The 14,708-nt window shown below is 42.5% G+C and overlaps 1 protein-coding gene across 2 annotated transcripts in view; it reads right to left on the bottom strand.

Moving 5' to 3' along the window:
• The window catches only part of CMKLR1 (chemerin chemokine-like receptor 1), a 221,514-nt gene that overhangs the window by 120,886 nt on the left and 85,920 nt on the right, over positions 1–14,708 (bottom strand). For both annotated transcript variants that reach the window (XM_040416043.1, XM_040416041.1), the window contains exon 3: positions 55–201. The gene's annotated coding sequence lies outside the window, so the exon portion shown is untranslated. The remainder of the gene's footprint in view (positions 1–54; positions 202–14,708) is intronic.

The raw sequence follows: 14,708 nt of genomic DNA, 5'->3' as shown, positions 1-14,708 counted from the left end.
TCAAATACAATATCACCATATAATTGTTTCTTAAAAGATATTGCAATGTTTTACCTTTCTTATTGAGAGATTTCTTGAGGTGTCTTGAAATTCTGTCGTTCAATTATATGTTAAAGCAGACCTCCATTGCACAGAGCCATGTTCTCTTCTGTTCAGTCGTTTTTAAGTAATACTGTAAGTTTTATTAATGACAATAGTTTCCTGAGGAAAAAAAAGTTAGTCAGAATTATAAGGTTAGTCAGTAACTTTCATTTCTCATTTTCTAGTCAGTGAATTCAGTTGGTTAAAAGTGGGAAATGTCACTGAAGGATTTCTGGAGCCTGAACTACTGTAAATAAGTAGGCTTTTCAAAAGTAACTGTATCATTATTTTTTCCATAAATGAATAGTACATGTGAATACAAGAAACTTTATAATACATCTTATGAGAGAAAGGTGCTTCCTTCTCTTATCAGGCTCCTTTCCTGCCTCCCTACTCTCTTTTGGAAATCTCAATTCACTGCATAGACACCTCTTCATTAAAGACCAGTGAAGATGGTCTGCCTGCTCACTGAAAGGTCAGATTACGGAGAAGTCTTTGTATCTATTCCTCAAGATCATGTCCATCTTCACAAAATAAGACTCTGTTCAGACTGATATTCAATAGAAATACAGATAAATGCTTGCAGTGTATACAGTCCCTGACAAAAGTCTTGTCGCTTGTGTACAAATTGACCTGAAGTGCCGCTAAAATATATTTCTAATCAAGATTTTGTTACAAGAAATGGGTCATTTTAATCCCAACAGCTTTTGTAAAAATTGTTTCAGTGCAAAACGAAACTGACAAAAAGTATTTTAACCACCTCAGCCCCCAGTGCTTAAACACCCTGAAAGACCAGGCCACTTTTTACACTTCTGACCTACACTACTTTCACCGTTTATTGCTCGGTCATGCAACTTACCACCCAAATGAATTTTACCTCCTTTTCTTCTCACTAATAGAGCTTTCATTTGGTGGTATTTCATTGCTGCTGACATTTTTACTTTTTTTGTTATTAATCGAAATTTAACGATTTTTTTGCAAAAAAATGACATTTTTCACTTTCAGTTGTAAAATTTCTCAAAAAAAACGAGATCCATATATAAATTTTTCTCTAAATTTATTGTTCTACATGTCTTTGATAAAAAAAAAATGTTTGGGTAAAAAAAAAATGCTTTGGGTAAAAGTTATAGCGTTTACAAACTATGGTACAAAAATGTGAATTTCTGCTTTTTGAAGCAGCTCTGACTTTCTGAGCACCTGTCATGTTTCCTGAGGTTCTACAATGCCCAGACAGTTCAAACACCCCACAAATGACCCCATTTCGGAAAGTACACACCCTAAGGTATTCGCTGATGGGCATAGTGAGTTCATAGAACTTTTTATTTTTGAGTACGGAGATACCAGATGTGTGACACTTTTTTGCAGCCTAGGTGGGCAAAGGGGCCCACATTCCAAAGAGCACCTTTCGGATTTCACAGGTCATTTTTTACAGAATTTGATTTCAAACTCCTTACCACACATTTGGGCCCCTAGAATGCCAGGGCAGTATAACTACCCCACAAGTGACCCCATTTTGGAAAGAAGACACCCCAAGGTATTCTGTGAGGGGCATGGCAAGTTCCTAGAATTTTTTATTTTTTGTCACAAGTTAGTGGAAAATGATGATTTTTTTTTTTTTTCATACAAAGTCTCATATTCCACTAACTTGTGACAAAAAATAAAAACTTCCATGAACTCACTATGCCCATCAGCGAATACCTTGGGGTCTCTTCTTTCCAAAATGGGGTCACTTGTGGGGTAGTTATACTGCCCTGGCATTTTAGGGGCCCAAATGTGAGGTAAGGAGTTTGAAATCAAATTCTGTAAAAAATGACCTGTGAAATCCGAAAGGTGCTCTTTGGAATATGGGCCCCTTTGCCCACCTAGGCTGCAAAAAAGTGTCACACATCTGGTATCTCTGTATTCAGGAGAAGTTGAGGAATGTGTTTTGGGGTGTCTTTTTACATATACCCATGCTGGGTGAGATAAATATCTTGGTCAAATGCCAACTTTGTATAAAAAAATGGGAAAAGTTGTCTTTGCCAAGATATTTCTCTCACCCAGCATGGGTATATGTAAAATGACACCCCAAAACACATTCCCCAACTTCTCCTGAGATACCAGATGTGTGACACTTTTTTGCAGCCTAGGTGGGCAAAGGGGCCCATATTCCAAAGAGCACCTTTCGGATTTCACTGGTCATTTTTTACAGAATTTGATTTCAAACTCCTTACCACACATTTGGGCCCCTAGAATGCGAGGGCAGTATAACTACCCCACAAGTGACCCCATTTTGGAAAGAAGAGACCCCAAGGTATTCGCTGATGGGCATAGTGAGTCCATGGAAGTTTTTATTTTTTGTCACAAGTTAGTGGAATATGAGACTTTGTATGGAAAAAAAATAAAAAAATCAGCATTTTCCACTAACTTGTGACAAAAAATAAAAAATTCTAGGAACTCGTCATGCCCCTCACGGAATACCTTGGGGTGTCTTCTTTCCAAAATGGGGTCACTTGTGGGGTAGTTATACTGCCCTGGAATTTTCCAGGGGCCCTAATGTGTGGTAAGTAGGTAAATGACCTGTGAAATCCTAAAGGTGCTCTTTGGAATATGGGCCCCTTTGCCCACCTAGGCTGCAAAAAAGTGTCACACATGTGGTATCGCCGTATTCAGGAGAAGTTGGGGAATGTGTTTTGGGGTGTCATTTTACATATACCCTTGCTGGGTGAGAGAAATATCTTGGCAAAAGACAACTTTTCCCATTTTTTTATACAAAGTTGGCATTTGACCAAGATATTTCTCTCACCCAGCATGGGTATATGTAAAATGACACCCCAAAACACATTCCCCAACTTCTCCTGAGTACGGCGATACCAGATGTGTGACACTTTTTTGCAGCCTAGATGCGCAAAGGTGCCCAAATTCCTTTTAGGAGGGCATTTTTAGACATTTGGATACCAGACTTCTTCTCACGCTTTGGGGCCCCTAGAATGCCAGGGCAGTATAAATACCCCACATGTGACCCCATTTTGGAAAGAAGACACCCCAAGGTATTCAATGAGGGGCATGGCGAGTTCATAGAATTTTTTTTTTTTTGGCACAAGTTAGCAGAAATTGATATTTTTAATTTTTTTCTCACAAAGTCTCCCGTTCCGCTAACTTAGGACAAAAATTTCAATCTTTCATGGACTCAATATGCCCCTCACGGAATACCTGGGGGTGTCTTCTTTCCGAAATGGGGTCACATGTGGGGTATTTATACTGCCCTGGCATTCTAGGGGCCCTAAAGCGTGAGAAGAAGTCTGGAATATAAATGTCTAAAAAATTTTATGCATTTGGATTCCGTGAGGGGTATGGTGAGTTCATGTGAGATTTTATTTTTTGACACAAGTTAGTGGAATATGAGACTTTGTAAGAAAAAAAAATAATAATTCCGCTAACTTGGGCCAAAAAAATGTCTGAATGGAGCCTTACAGAGGGTGATCAATGACAGGGGGGTGATCAATGACAGGGGGAGTGATCAATGACAGGGGGAGTGATCAATGACAGGGGGGTGATCAGGGAGTCTATATGGGGTGATCACCACAGTCATTGATTACCCCCCCTGGAAGGCTCCAGGGAGACGCCTGTATGTGTTTTGCGGATCCGATCCATCTATCAGTGGATCCGTAAAAATCATGCGGACATCTGAATGGAGCTTTACAGGGGGTTGATCAATGACAGGGGTGTAATCAATGACAGGGGGGTGATCAGGGAGTCTATATGGGGTGATAACCACAGTCATTGATCACGCCCCTGTAAGGCTTCATTCAGACGTCCGTATGCGTTTTGCGGATCCGATCCATCTATCAGTGGATCCGTAAAAATCATGCAAACATCTGAATGGAGCTTTACAGGGGGTTGATCAATGACAGGGGTGTAATCAATGACAGGGAGGTGATCAGGGAGTCTATATGGGGTGATAACCACAGTCATTGATCACGCCCCTGTAAGGCTTCATTCAGACGTCCGGATGCGTTTTGCGGATCCGATCCATCTATCAGTGGATCCGTAAAAATCATGCGGACATCTGAATGGAGCTTTACAGGGGGTTGATCAATGACAGGGGTGTAATAAATGACAGGGGGGTGATCAGGGAGTCTATATGGGGTGATAACCACAGTCATTGATCACGCCCCTGTAAGGCTTCATTCAGACGTCCGTATGCGTTTTGCGGATCCGATCCATCTATCAGTGCATCCGTAAAAATCATGCGGACATCTGAATGGAGCTTTACATGGGGTTGATCAATGACAGGGGTGTAATCAATGACAGGGGGGTGATCAGGGAGTCTATATGGGGTGATAACCACAGTCATTGATCACGCCCCTGTAAGGCTTCATTCAGACGTCCGTATGCGTTTTGCGGATCCGATCCATCTATCAGTGCATCCGTAAAAACCATGCGGACATCTGAATGTAGCTTTACAGGGGGGTAATCAATGACAGGGGGGTGATCAGGGAGTCTATATGGGGTGATAACCACAGTCATTGATCATGCCCCTGTAAGGCTTCATTCAGACGTCCGGATGCGTTTTGCGGATCCGATCCATCTATCAGTGCATCCGTAAAAATCATGCGGACATCTGAATGGAGCTTTACAGGGGGGTAATCAATGACAGGGGGGTGATCAGGGAGTCTATATGGGGTGATAACCACAGTCATTGATCATGCCCCTGTAAGGCTTCATTCAGACGTCCGGATGCGTTTTGCGGATCCGATCCATCTATCAGTGCATCCGTAAAAATCATGCGGACATCTGAATGGAGCTTTACAGGGGGGTAATCAATGACAGGGGGGTGATCAGGGAGTCTATATGGGGTGATAACCACAGTCATTGATCATGCCCCTGTAAGGCTTCATTCAGACGTCCGGATGCGTTTTGCGGATCCGATCCATCTATCAGTGGATCCGTAAAAATCATGCGGACGTCTAAATGGAGCTTTACAGGGGGGTAATCAATGACAGGGGGGTAATCAATGACAGGGGGGTGATCAGGGAGTCTATATGGGGTGATCACCACAGTCATTGATCACGCCCCTGTAAGGCTTCATTCAGACGTCCGGATGCGTTTTGCGGATCCGATCCATCTATCACTGGATCCGTAAAAATCATGCGGACGTCTGAATGGAGCTTTACAGGGGGTTGATCAATGACAGGGGGGTAATCAATGACAGGGGGGTGATCAGGGAGTCTATATGGGGTGATCAGTGGTGATCAGGGGCTAATAAGGGGTTAATAAGTGACGGGGGGGGGGGTGTAGTGTAGTGTAGTGGTGCTTGGTGCTACTTTACTGAGCTACCTGTGTCCTCTGGTGGTCGATCCAAACAAAGGGGACCACCAGAGGACCAGGTAGCAGGTATATTAGACGCTGTTATCAAAACAGCGTCTAATATACCTGTTAGGGGTTAAAAAAAACACATCTCCAGCCTGCCAGCGAACGATCGCCGCTGGCAGGCTGGAGATCAACTCTCTTACCTTCCGTTCCTGTGAGCGCGCTCGCCTGTGTGCGCGCGTTCACAGGAAGTCTCGCGTCTCGCGAGATGACACATATATGCGTGAATGTGCGCAGCGCTGCCACCTCCGGAACGCGATCCTGCGTTAGGCGGTCCGGAGGTGGTTAATATTCACAGCTTGGTAAAGCCCATTGAGTCAATTTTTGCCAAGAAATAAGTGTTGTCGCCTTGTCATATGAGCTTCACCTGTGACTAATAATGGATCAATTAGGTCTCAGGTGTGTATTAAAAGAACCCCAGTACACTAGACCTTAACATCAACTGCAACTAGACCTCTGCAAACATGCCTAAGATTCACCCGGAGACTAAAGTGTTGATTATCAAGAGGCTGAAGACCAGATCCACTGCTAATGTGGCAGACACCTTCAATGTGTCTCAGCGTCAAGTTCAGAGGATAAAAAAAAATATTTGAAGAGACTGGAGACGTTTTGGACAAGGCCAGGTCAGGCCGACCCCGCAAGACAACTGCTCGAGGGGACCGTTTGTTGGCTCGAAAATCCAAGGCCAGCCCATTTTCCACTGCAGCAGAGCTCCACGAGACCTGGTCACCTGAAATTCCTGTGTCAACCAGAACAGTTTGTCGGATTCTGTCTCGAAATGGCCTCCATGGTCGAATCAGTGTCCATAAGCCAGCACTAAACAAAAGACAATTGAAAAACCGTGTGGCATTTGCCAAGGCCCACAGCCTGCTAAAAGGATGGACGCTGGAAAAGTGTCAGAAGGTGGATTTTTCAGATGAATCTTCTGTTGAATTACACCACAGTCGCCGCAAATATTGCAGGAGACCTACTGGAACCCGCATGGAGCCGAGATTTACCTAGAAAACAGTGAAGTTTGGTGGAGGCAAAATCATGGTCTGGGGTTACATCCAGTATGGGGGTGTGCAAGGGATCTGCAGGGTGGAAGGCAACATCAATAGTCTAAAATACCAAGAAATCTTAGCTACCTCTTATATTCCCAACCACAAAAAAGGCCAAATTCTGCAGCAGGATGGTGCTCCATCGCATACTTCCATCTCCACATCAAAGTTCCTTAAGGCAAAGAAGATCAAGATGCTCCAGGATTGGCCAGCCCAGTCACCAGACATGAACATCATTGAGCATATGTGGTGTAGGATGAAAGAGGAAGCATGGAAGACGAAACCAAAGAATATTGATGAACTCTGGGAGGCATGCAAGACTGTTTTCTTTGCTATTTCTGATGACTTCATCAATAAATTGTATGAATCCTTGCCAAACCGCATGGATGCTGTCCTTGAAGCTCATGGAAGTCATACAAGATATTAAATTTGGATCTCACAGCACCACTACTTAATATGCTGACATATTTTTGGATTTGCAGTAAAGTTGTTCAATTTCTGTATAGGCGACAAAACTTTTGTCTTGCCAAAATTTGACCTTTCTCTCTTGATTAAATGATAAATCTTTATTCAGTGAAACTAATTTATTTCAGTGCATTAAACATCATTTGGGAGGGCTTTAGCTTTTCATATGAGCTATTTCTAACACCAATTGATTAATTAAAAGTCAGGTTAATAGCAGGAGTTTCTACAAAATAGAGAAGCGACAAGACTTTTGTCAGGGACTGTATGTTTAACATATTCAGAGACTTTTATAGACTAGGTGGATGCCATACGAGTATGCCTGACGCCTTTGAGGGTCGAAACATTGTATAATTTTTATGCTGGATTAATAAAGCTCAATGGAAATTTTAGCACCTGGATGGATTTTAGCACCTTCTACTATGGCTAGTATACATTGGCATACCTTTTCCTAAAATGCATTCAGTACATTGGTTTATGTTAGGTTTATGGGATATTTTCCCGCAGTGTATGCAAAACAGCTTGATTCACCTATAATGTAAGGATGTGTGATCTTTAATTAAGCTGTCACATCAAATGTCTATCTTAAATGCATTAAAAAACAAATTCAACGGTGGGTGTCCCTGCCAAAAAAAGTAACCACTACAATATTGCGGCTATATATAGGGACTCCCCAATATACGTTGTAACTAGGAAGAGCTCACTAAATGAGGCAAAAAACTAGAAAAACTAAAACTTATAAACATCCAATTATAAAAAAAGTACTTTATTGTTACATAATAAATAGCGTATACAATACCATTAAAAAAGAGGCTAGGGAACAGAAAAAAACACCAACCCAGCAACCTACAGATCACTAAATCCAACTATATATGTGTACAATCAAAAATTCATCAATTACATGATATCATGATAAATTGTAAAGGTGAGTCCTCAGTAGTAAATAACATAAAAAGGACAACAGATGGCAATACTACCCACGATGCAAGGGTCCTCATATAAGACACATTATAGTGTAAAGCACCTATGGCTAAAATGTATACCATCTAAATCCCAGAAGGGATATGGCATGACCTGATGTCCTAAATATAAGCTGAAAGTCTGCACAGTGTGTAGAAACGCGAGACTCACCCACTGATAATCAGACCTGAGTTCCTGGGATGGCGTTACCCCGATGAGCGTTTTGGCGTGCCTTCGTCCAGACTTTTTCATAATTGGATGTTTATGAGCTTTAGTTTTTCTAGTTTTTTTATCTTAAATGCATGCAAATTTATCCAAAAACATCATACAGATAGGATAGAGTTTCATTCAGGTGACATCTATTTGATGGATCCATTAGTGTTGAGCGAATCTAAGTTAACAAAGTGGAAGTTGACCCGAACTTCAGGATTATTTCAATTTGCCACAAATCCATATTTCCTGGCGATTTGTGGTATCTAATCGAACATTTTCAAAAATGGCTGTTGCACATGCTACAAAGTGAAAGTAAGAGGCCTGAGAAGGAGGGATCACCCATAATGCCATGCATCTAGCCAATCAGCAGATAGCCATCCCCTGTGATGTTACAGCCCTATAAAAAGTCTCTTCCTGCCCTGTGTCCTCCATTTTACAGTGAACTTAGTGCAGGGAGAAACATGACAGGTACTAGGGACAGTGATTAGGTTCTTTACAAAATATTACATTTGAACAGTCCAGGGACAGTACAGATATAGTGTAGGGATATAATAGGGAGACTTTATGCACACTATTGGGAGAGTGCAGGGGTCCGATTAAACAGTGTAACGCTTGGCTAATAGAGAAGCCATTCTAATACAACTTGCTACACTAATTGGGGTTAAAAATTGTTTTAATACTGCTAATTTTGGGGGGTTCATGTTCTTTTATACATAAGTAATTTCATTAATCCTTGATTCTGTAATTGGGGTGAAATTGCTGCCTGATACTACTGATTTTGGGGGGTTCAGGTTCTTTTATACATAAGTAAATCCGTTAATCCTCGATTCTGTAATTGGGGTGAAATAGAAGTCTGATAGTATGGATTTTTGTGGGGTTCACGTTCTTTTATACATAAATAAATCCGTTATTCCTAGATTCTGTAATTGGGGTGAAATAGCAGTCTAATACTCATTTTGGGGGCTTTGCGTTCTTTTATACAAAAGTAAATTTGTTAATGTTTCATTCTGTAATTGGGGTGAAATGGTGGCCTGATCCTACTAATTTTGGGGTGTTCACTTTTTTTATACATAAGAAAATCCATAATACTTTAATTGGATAATTGGGGTGAAATAGTGGTCTGATATTGATTTTGGGGGGCTCACGTTCTTTTATCCATAAGTAAATCCGTTAATCCTAGATTCTGTAATTGGGGTGAAATAGTGGTCTGATACTACTGATTTTGGAGGGTTCACGTTCTTTTATACGTAAGTAAATTTGTTAATCCTAGATTATGCAATTGGGGGGGGATAGCGGTCTGATACTACTCATTTTCGGGGCTTCACGTTCTTCTAAACATAAGTAAATCAGTTAATCCTTCATTCTGTAATTGGGGTGAAATTATGGCCTGATCCTACTGATTTTAGAATATTTATGTTTTTTATACATAAGAAAATGCGTTAATCCTCCATCCTGCAATTGGTGTAAAAATAGTGGTATAATACTACTGATTTTGGGGTGTTCACATTCTTTTATGCATAAGTAAATCCCTTAATCCCTTAAAAAGAGCAGATTGGCTGCCATGGGCAAACTCTCCACTTTTCCTTCTTATCAGTTTTAAAAGATCTCCCTCAAATTGTATCAGAGTTTGCAAACAAATTACAAGATTTCTTTATGACTGGAGTTAATAGCTTCTGCACTAGTTAACAAAACCTTCGATAACATGATGGGAAATCCATGATTAGATGATATTATTCTTTGTGAGTATTTTATTGTATAGACAACCACATCTCTAAGTCTTGATAAGAATCCCATCAGTTCCACGTCCTGCATAGTGACTGAGTATTGTGTCTCCATGCAGAATGATAATTACTTCTTTAAAAGCGTAGAGCATAAATCTTCCTATCGTCTGATTACTTCCACTGATTTAGACGTTTCACGGCAGATCATCCTTGGCACTGTTTCTGCAGAATTGAAGATAAATTATGCATTGGAACTTTATCTTCCAATTACATTCCAGTTATTAAGAATTGCAATGAGGTGCCCTCAATCAACATGTGTCATTGGCCTGGTGTAAAACATATTATAGAGGCAGTGTGGTTCATGTAAGATAAGCAAACCAATCACACAATTAACATGGAGATTATGGAACAAAGGTATCTGGAACTGGAGACTAACCAAAGTTCAAGGTAAGTGAGCAAAAATGTTTTCCAGTATTAATGTGAAAGGAAAATATGTTTTAAAAAGAACTAAGATTACTATTTGATATAGCTAACATAAAATGGATAAAGCTGAGTAAGAAAATATCTATAGTAATACAATTTAATATATATTAGTTTTATTTTTATAGAAAAGACTGTATCACTGTCCCAAATATATCATTAAACTTTCCTATGGTACTGTCTTGCCACTGGCAAGGATGGCAAGCTTGAGAGTACACAAGTACAAAACTCTGCCTTCCTAAACACTTTGGCATCCACATAGTAAATTGGGTAGTCTAACTGGCTGCATACCATAGCTGGTACATTATCAGGAGGCCCCTGTGCTGTTCCCCCATCCCCTGGCTTCCTGCATTCATGGCACACTTCCTGACCTTCTGCTTGTGGAGACCATTCTGCTCTGAAGATTCTACCTTCAGTGCAGACAACACATAGGCATGATCACAGGAGACAGGCCCTCACCGAAGATCATGCAGCAGGCTGCTGTGAAGCAGGGACAGTAAAGCACCACAGGGAACACAGAAGGGCTGAACCAAGGACAAAGACAAGAGAGGAAGGAGGTACTGTATACACAGACAAATGGTTGGACACAGTGCAGGAGGACACATAAGTAGAGTTGAGCGAACACCTGGATGTTCGTGTTCGAGAAGTTGGGCCGAACTTCCCGGAAATGTTCGGGTTCGGGATCCGAACCCGATCCGAACTTCGTCCCAAACCCGAACCCCATTGAAGTCAATGGGGACCCGAACTTTTGGGCACTAAAAAGGCTGTAAAACAGCCCAGGAAAGAGCTAGAGGGCTGCAAAAGGCAGCAACATGTAGGTAAATCCCCTGCAAACAAATGTGGATAGGGAAATGAATTAAAATTAAAATTAAAAAAATAAAAACGAACCAATATCAATTGGACAGAGGTCCCATAGCAGAGAATCTGGCTTCACGTCAGCAGAGAATCAGTCTCTTCATACCATAGCAAAGAATCTGGCTTCATGTCAGCAGAGAATCAGTCTCTTCATGCCATAGCAGAGAATCTGGCTTCATGTCAGCGCAGAATCAGTCTTCATGTCATAGCAGAGAATCAGGCTTCACGTCACCCACCACTGGAACAGGCCACTGTCACACATTTAGGCCCAGGCACCCAGGCAGAGGAGAGGTCCCGTAACAGAGAATCTGGCCTTATGTCAGCGCAGAATCTGTCTTCATGTCATAGCAGAGAATCAGGCTTCACGTCACCCACCACTGGAACAGGCCACTGTCACACATTTAGGCCCCAGCACCCAGACAGAGGAGAGCGGTCCCGTAACAGAGAATCTGGCCTTATGTCAGCGCAGAATCTGTCTTTATGTCATAGCAGAGAATCAGGCTTCACGTCACCCACCACTGGAACAGGCCACTGTCACACATTTAGGCCCAGGCACCCAGGCAGAGGAGAGAGGTCCCGTAACAGAGAATCTGGCCTTATGTCAGCGCAGAATCTGTCTTCATGTCATAGCAGAGAATCAGGCTTCACGTCACCCACCACTGGAACAGGCCACTGTCACACATTTAGGCCCCGGCACCCAGACAGAGGAGAGCGGTCCCGTAACAGAGAATCTGGCCTTATGTCAGCGCAGAATCTGTCTTCATGTCATAGCAGAGAATCAGGCTTCACGTCACCCACCACTGGAACAGGCCACTGTCACACATTTAGGCCCTGGCACCCAGGCAGAGGAGAGAGGTCCCGTAACAGAGAATCTGGCCTTATGTCAGCGCAGAATCAGTCTTCATGTCATAGCAGAGAATCAGGTTTCACGTCACCCACCACTGGAACAGGCCACTGTCACACATTTAGGCCCAGGCACCCAGGCAGAGGAGAGGTCCCGTAACAGAGAATCTGGCCTTATGTCAGCGCAGAATCTGTCTTCATGTCATAGCAGAGAATCAGGCTTCACGTCACCCACCACTGGAACAGGCCACTGTCACACATTTAGGCCCAGGCACCCAGGCAGAGGAGAGAGGTCCCGTAACAGAGAATCTGGCCTTATGTCAGCGCAGAATCTGTATTCAAGTCATATTCTGCTGGCTACTGGGACCTGAGGTAGTTGGTTCACTAGGACGTGTGGCTGTGGCAGAACGGCCACGTCCTCTCCCAGCACCAGAGGGTCCACTAACACCACCACGACCATGTCCACGTCCGCGTCCACGTCCCTTATTAGATGTTTTCCTCATTGTTCCCGTTCACCACAATTTTGAGAATGGCAAATTTGGGAATGCTTTTTCAACCCAGAAAAAAAAGTGTGCTTTTACGGTCACTACAAATAACTTGACCAGCTAAAACAGTGCAGATTTGGTTGAATAGAGATGTGAGACCTGTTTTTTTTTGCGCTGTGTGACAGGTATAGGTTTAATCACAGAATCACACTTCTATCAGCACGCTAGTGTGTGTCTTAGGTTTTTCTGAATGACACTATCAATACCTTCAATGTAAGATTTTCTTTTTGGGATAGATTTCAAGTAGGCCTGAAATACCAAAAACTAGTTATTTTGAGAATGGCAAATTTGGGAATGCTTTTTCAACCCAGAACAAAAAGTCTGCTTTTACGGTCACTACAAATAACTTGACCAGCTAAAACAGTGCAGATTTGGTTGAATAGAGATGTAAGACCTGTTTTTTTTTTGCGCTGTGTGACAGGTATAGGTTTAATCACAGAATCATACTTCTATCAGCACGCTAGCGTGTGTCTTAGGTTTTTCTGAATGACACTATCAATACCTTCAATGTAAGATTTTCTTTTTGGGATAGATTTCAAGTAGGCCTGAAATACCAGAAACTAGTTATTTTGAGAATGGCAAATTTGGGAATGCTTTTTCAACCCAGAACAAAAAGTCTGCTTTTACGGTCACTACAAATAACTTGACCAGCTAAAACAGTACAGATTTGGTTGAATAGAAATGTCAGGTCTATTTTTTAGGCGCTGGGTGACAGGCTCAACTTGCCCCTGATGTAATATATGGCCAAAAAATAACCACACTGTTGATGGTTAAATGCACTTGGGTGACACAGGCTTAGCCTGCACCAGATGTAGTATATGGCCAAAAAATAATCAGACTGTTGATGGTTAAATGCACTTGGGTGACACAGGCTCAGCCTGCACCAGATGTAGTATATGGCCAAAAAATAATCAGACTGTTGATGGTTAAATGCACTTGGGTGACACAGGCTCAGCCTGCAGCTGATGTAGGATATAGCACAAAATAACCACACTATCGATGGTTAAATACACTTGGGTGACACAGGCTCAGCCTGCAGCTGATGTAGGATATAGCACAAAATAACCACACTATCGATGGTTAAATACACTTGGTGATAGCTCGTGCTGGCGCACCACAAGTCACAAAATGGCCGCCGATCACCCCAGAAAAAAAGTGATCCAAAAACGCTCCGGGCAGCCTCAAAAAAGTGAGCAAGTCAATAATAGCACTTCAATGATCCACAGCTGCAGATCGATGACAGAATGAAGTCTTTTGGAGGAGTTAATCTGCCTAATCTCGCCCTAACGTCGCAGCTGCAACCTCTCCCTATACTGATCATAGCAGAGTGACGTGCGGCGCTATGTGACTCCAGCTTAAATAGAGGCTGGGTCACATGGTGCACTGGCCAATCACAGCCATGCCAATAGTAGGCATGGCTGTGATGGCCTCTTGGGCCAAGTAGTATGACGCTTGTTGATTGGCTGCTTTGCAGCCTTTCAAAAAGCACCAAGAAAGCGCCGAACACCGAACCCGAACCCGGACTTTTACGAAAATGTTCGGGTTCGGGTCCGTGTCACGGACACCCCAAAATTCGGTACGAACCCGAACTATACAGTTCGGGTTCGCTCATCCCTACACATAAGGAAACAATAAACAATGAGTTACCTTCCCTTCATTATATATTCCCTTTTAGGCCCCTTTTACATGAGAGAGTCCCACGCATTGAACTCGCAGTGCGTGTCAGGGAGAACACCTGTCCTGACTAGAGTTGAGCGAACACCTGGATGTTCGGGTTCGAGAAGTTCGGCCGAACTTCCCGGAAATGTTCGGGTTCGGGGTCCTAACCCGACCCGAACTTCGTCCCAAACCGGAACCCCATTGAAGTCAATGGGGACCCGAACTTTTCGGCACTAAAAAGGCTGTAAAACAGCCCAGGAAAGGGCTAGAGGGCTGCAAAAGGCAGCAAAATGTAGTTAAATCCCCTGCAAACAAATGTGGATAGGGAAATGAATTAAAATTAAAATTAAATAAATAAAATTAACCAATATCAATTGGAGAGAGGTCCCATAGCAGAGAATCTGGCTTCATGTCAGCAGAGAATCAGTCTTCATGTCATAGCAGAGAATCAGGCTTCACGTCACCCAACACTGGAACAGTCCATTGTCAGATATTTA

This window comes from Bufo bufo, chromosome 2, assembly GCF_905171765.1.
Source record: "Bufo bufo chromosome 2, aBufBuf1.1, whole genome shotgun sequence".
Lineage (NCBI taxonomy): Eukaryota > Metazoa > Chordata > Amphibia > Anura > Bufonidae > Bufo > Bufo bufo.
Note: the sequence above shows the minus strand (reverse complement) of the source record. Positions and strands in the feature narration are given on the sequence as shown.